This window comes from Apodemus sylvaticus, chromosome 22 (genome assembly GCF_947179515.1).
Source record: "Apodemus sylvaticus chromosome 22, mApoSyl1.1, whole genome shotgun sequence".
NCBI lineage: Eukaryota > Metazoa > Chordata > Mammalia > Rodentia > Muridae > Apodemus > Apodemus sylvaticus.
In genome coordinates, this window is record NC_067493.1 from 8,942,028 (window position 1) to 8,948,027 (window position 6,000).

The window sequence follows — 6,000 nt, forward strand, 5'->3', positions numbered from 1 at the left end:
GGTTCCTCGGGGCGTGGCTCTAAGGGACTGCCTTGGTTATCTTAACTGGTGTGGGAAGACCCACCCACTGTAGGTGGCACCATTCCCTGGCTAGTATCCCAGGTCGTGTGTGGAAAGGGGCTGAGCAGCAGCAGGCGTTCATTGCTCTTGGTGTCCTGATTATTTACACACCTGATGTGAGTGAGCAGCTCCTTCACACTTCAGAGTGGCATTGCCCACCATGAGGGACTTTCCTGTGAGCTGTGACCTGGAATAAACCTGTTCTCCTGACAGAGTGTTTTATCAAAGCAGAAGCAGTGATTAAGATACTTGTGAATTGACCTTTATCCATTCAAGTTGGTCACAATCAGAGGTAATGTTGTGTTTTGTTTAAAGAATTTTTTAATTAGCTATTTTCTTATTTACATTTTTTTTTGCTTTTGTTTTTTGAGACAGTGTTTCTCGGTGTAGCCCTGGCTGTCCTGGAACTCACTCTGTAGATCAGGCTGGCCTCAAACTCAGAAATCCACCTGCCTCTGCCTCCCAAGTGCTTTTTTTTTTAACATTTTTTATTTTTATATTTATTTATATTTTTATATATTTTTATATTATATATACATACGTTTATATTTATATTTTATTTACATTTCAAATGTTCTCCCCTTTCCTCATTTCCCCTCTGAAAACCCTCTATCCCATCCCCCCTCCCCATGCTCACTAACCCACCCACTCCTGCTTCTCTGACCTGATATTCCCCTACCCTGGGGCAATGAGCCTTCACGAATCCAAGGGCCTCTCCTCTCATGGAAGTCCGACCAGGCCATCCTCTGCTACCCATGTGGCTGGAGACATGGGTCCCTCCATGTGTACTCTTTGGTTGGTTGTTTAATCCCTGGGAGCTCTGGGGGTACTGGTTGGTTCATATTGTTGTTCCTCCTATGGGGCTGCAAACACCTTCGGTTCTTTGGGTCCTTTCTCTAGCTCCTCCATTGTTGACCCTGTGCTCAGTTCAATGGCTGGCTGAGAGCACCCACCTCTGTGTTTGTCAGGCACTGGCAGTGACCCTCAGGAGACAACTATATCAGGCTCCTGTCAGCAAGCACTTGTTGGCATCCACAATAGTGTCTGGGTTTGGTATATGAGCTGGTTACTGGCCCCGATATGCTTGCTTTACCCTAACTCACCCAGACAGGGATTGCAACAACACTTAAGGTAAGAGGAGGCCTTTTGTCCACCGTCCATCTCTGCTGCCAGGTCTCAAAGTGGTCATAAGATGGCTTGAAAATTTGACCAGAGTGTATATTAGGCAGAGAGAAAAATAAAGCCCTACAGATTTTTTATACAGGGTCATGGAGGCATTTTTGACAATACACACCCATGGACCCTGAATCAGCAGAAGCAAAGGAAGGAGACATCAAGAAATTTTCAAGTTGGGGGATGAAATTGATAAAATAGAAAGAGAACAATTCAGAGAATTAATGAAACAGGGAGTTGGTCTTTTGATCCTTTTATTAGACAAGATAAACAAACCCCTATTAAAAGATAAAGAATATACAAATTAATGAAATCTAAAATAAAATGGGGGATTGAATAACAGGTAATGAAGAAATCCAGAGAGTGGTAAAGACATAGTTTAAAAAGGGTGCATTCCACCAACTAGGAAATTCTAAAACAAATAGCTAACTTCCTCAATAGTTTCCACATCCCAAAATTAAACTAGACAAAAACAACTTAAACTGACATAAACATGAAGGAAAACAGAATTCATTAAAAATATGTCCCCAATATGAGTCCACGTCTATGAGTTTTAGGGTACAGTTCTACCAGACTTTCAAAGAGGATTTAACAAGAATTCAGTGTATTCAACAATATAGAAACAAAATAAATATTAGTCAATTTATTTTCTGAACCCCTGATTACTCATATATCCAGTCAAGAAAGCCTGTGTGATAAAAAAAGAATTACAGACCAATTACCCTAATACCACAGATTCAAAAATACTTAAAAGATAAAACAAATGAAATAAAATATAAAACACATCAAAAGATCGTCCACCATTAACAGTGAGGAAGGCTTCATTCTACAAACAGTGATGGATCAACAAAATGGGTTTAAAGTGTAAGAAAAACCAAGAACTGATCATCTCATGAGGTAATGTAAAATTCTCTGACAATATTCAACACCTCTTCATGATAAAATTCTCAGAGTTCTGGTGCTTACTGGGGCTGGAACGTGGCTCCTTCTATTCCATTACCAGCAGCTTTCAATATTTCAAATACATCACTGCCTAATCTTGGCTTTCCTGGAACTTGCTTAGAGATCTACCTTGATCTCAAAGATCTGCATGACTCTGTCTCCTGAATGGTGGGTTAAAAACCATGTAACATCTTGACATGAACTAAGTCTTTCTGCTTATATTTTAAATTCAGAACCCAGAATCCAAATCTATCTCTTGGCAATTTGACACATTATTGTATCTTCATGTGTCTACATCAAAACAGTATCCAGGTAATAATAATTCCTAACATGATACAGTTCTCTTTCATACAACTGCAAACCCATATGTTTAGCTGAATGTAATCTTGTCCTAATGTAAACATTCCTTTAATGCCATTGAATATCCTTGATCACAAGATTAAACTTCATTCAACTTCCTGATGATGCCTTGTATTTTGAACCTTTCTTTTTTTATTTTTCCTTCCTTAGTTTCTATGCTTGTTAAAAACTTTCAGGCCAAATTCTATGAGGTGATTTTCATGACTTACTTTGTCAATACAATTAATGTAAACATCTTTACCTTAACCTCAAGGAAACTCTTCAGACGAGGGCAGCAAACTACTTTGCAAAAACATAAAAAAAAAAAAAAATCTCCAGAATGGAAATAATCCCAAGCACCCATGTCTATCATATCCTACTATGATACCCTCTTAACTCCCACTTAATTCATGATCATTTTCATTATGTGTCTCTCCAGCACACAGAGTTTGGAGACTTATCCCTGGTGAAAACACTTTACCACATTGATTACATTAATAAGTTTTCTGTACGGTGTGTGTTCTTTTATGATATTGGAGAGAACTGTGACATGCAAATGTTTTACCACATTGTTTACATTCATAAGGTTTCTCTCCAGTATGTGTTCTTTTATGATATTGGAGATTACTGTAATAGGCAAAAGCTTTACCACATTGATTACATTCATAAGGTTTCTCTCCAGTATGTGTTCTTTTATGATATCGGAGATTACTGTAATAGGCAAAAGCTTTACCACATTGATTACATTCATAAGGTTTCTCTCCAGTATGTGTTCTTTTATGATATTGGAGAGTACTGTGCCGTGCAAAGGCTTTACCACATTGATCACACTCATAAGTTTTCTCTCCAGTATGTGCCATTTTATGTCTTTGGAGATGACTGCGCTGTGCAAAGGCTTTACCACATTGATTACATTCATAAGGTTTCTCTCCAGTATGTGTTCTTTTATGTCTTTGGAGATTACTGTGCCGTGCAAAGGCTTTACCACATTGATCACACTCATAAGGTTTCTCTCCAGTATGTGCCATTTTATGTCTTTGGAGATTACTGTGCTGTGCAAAGGCTTTACCACATTGATTACACTCATATGTTTTCTCTCCAGTATGTGTCATTTTAGGTCTTTGGAGATGAGTGTGACATGCAAAGGCTTTACCACATTGATTACATTCATAAAGATTTTCTCCAGTATGTGTCATTTTATGTCTTTGGAAATCACTGGATCTTGCAAAGGCTTTACCACATTGATTACATTTATCAGGTTTCTCTCCAGTATGTGTTGTTTTATGATATTGGAGATCACTTGATCTTGTAAAGGCTTTACCACATATATTACACTCATAGAGTTTCACTCCAGTGTATCTTCTTACATGCCTGCAACGATAATTAACACATGTGAAATCTTTACCACATTCATAACTCTGATCAATCATGTAATCAATATGAATTATGTTTACAATTTGTCTAATGGTAAAGAAGCAGCAGATCTTAAGGTTTTAGCAATTTATATGTTCATGGTGTTCTCCCTCATCATGAGTAGTTCAAGACCCCTGTGATAGTTATTACATGGCTCATATTTATAACACCCTCTTTTTATAGGATGCATTTTAGCTATCTGAAGAAAGAACAACTCTGATCTTTATAACACTGATTGTATTCATATTTTCTCCTCTTGTGTGAATTACAACACTTTTGACTATTAACCAGGACACACAGAAGAATTTTCAAATTCTTAATACCCATAAAGATTTTCTAAACTATGAGTTTTGGGATATTCCCTGTAAAAATAGAAAACTAACTAATTGCAAATATCTTTCACATTCCTAATTTCTATCAAAGTCAAAATACTATGTATCTTCTTGTTTTAGAACAAAAAAATATTTCCTCTTTTAATATCCCCATGCTCACATTATTTTTATCCATTGTGACACACGATATACCTAATAAAAAAGAATGATAAATGAAAGTTTTACACATTGCATTCACACTGTTTGAATTTTTGCTTCTCATACCATGTGCAATATAGTCTAATGTTTCTCCCCACAACATTCCTGATACTAATAAAATGCTCTCTCACCAAACTTAACCATATTACTACAAGAATATGAGAATCACCAAACTTTCTATGGACTAACTGCTTATTAGAATGTTTTGGATATAGATTTATCATTATTCATTATACAGTTTCTAAATACTTTGAGGCTATACAGAATGTTAGGTCCACAGCATAGCTCTAATGGAGCTATTTATCAAATAGATAAACAAACCAGATATTGGATCTTGAGGTACATAGTTTTGTAAGAATATTATAATCATAGCTACACTTAAAGTACTGTTATTTTGCTTTTAACTGGAGATTCCATAAGATATTAAAATTTTCTCAGAGACAATTTTGTATAAGCTTGCACATGAAAATTACCTTTCAGGTTTTCTACTACTTTGACAATGTTCTTCAAGTTGATGGTCTTCCCAATTATAGCCTAAAACACAGTACAAGAAAATGAATGATATACTATTGGAAAATAGACAAAATTAAAGATACTTTGAATTTTAACTGTACTGTGAAAGTTACAGTGAAAATTCAGTAAAACTGAATTATTCAGCTCAATTTTAATACAGTTAAAATAATAGAAGATCATCAATAACCAAAAAACATTTTTTTTCTTCTGAAAAAAAAAAACAGTCTTACCTACAGCTATGAGGTTCAGGTAGGTTTCAAACATCACATTTTTGTAGAGACTCTTCTGGGAAGGATCCAGCAAATTCCACTCTTCCTCAGTGAATTTCACATGCACATCATCAAAAGTCACTGCATCCTAAATATCCCATACATGTACAACACAAAGCATGATACTAACATCACCGGAAAACAAATATATGCTTTCTCAAATATATATTCACATAATTCTCGTGCTTGCTCTGCTTATTTTCTGACTCAGAATTTATAATCACTGTGTCATTTTAGAAGGAGCTTTAATCATAAGATACACCTCTGTCACTTTTGAACACTTTGAATAGGATACAGCTTTTCCAGAGAAATGTCAATTGAGAGGGACATGCAGAGGAAACAGATCCACAATACTGAGCACACATCTGAAAAATTGTATGAACAATTGCTAACAACAAACATGATGGGCAAGCTGGGGGTATGTTCTCATGTCTTTAATCACAGAGGCACAGGCAGGTGTATGCCATTTACCTAGACACTGGCCTTTGTAATGTGTTCTAGGAGACTAAAATGTATATTTTAGTGCATGAAGTGCAACAGTTTAAACTATAACATTAATAAAATTTTACTAAAAGACAATGCATGATTAAATAGTTACAAATGAACAAATGAAAATAATAGTAATATAAATGTTGATTATAAATAAGCAATGTAGGTTTGGAGAGAGAATTCATCAGTGGAGAGCTCTTACTTGTCTTCCACATAATGGTGCTCAATTTCTAACTAACACACAGGACCAACAACTACTCATTACTTCAAAA

General features: G+C 35.8%; 1 pseudogene; it reads right to left on the reverse strand.

The window, feature by feature from the left end:
- LOC127673263 (zinc finger protein 431-like) overlaps window positions 1-5,321 on the reverse strand; it is a 28,239-nt pseudogene extending 22,918 nt beyond the window's left edge.
- Between the last annotated feature and the right edge of the window lie 679 nt (window positions 5,322-6,000).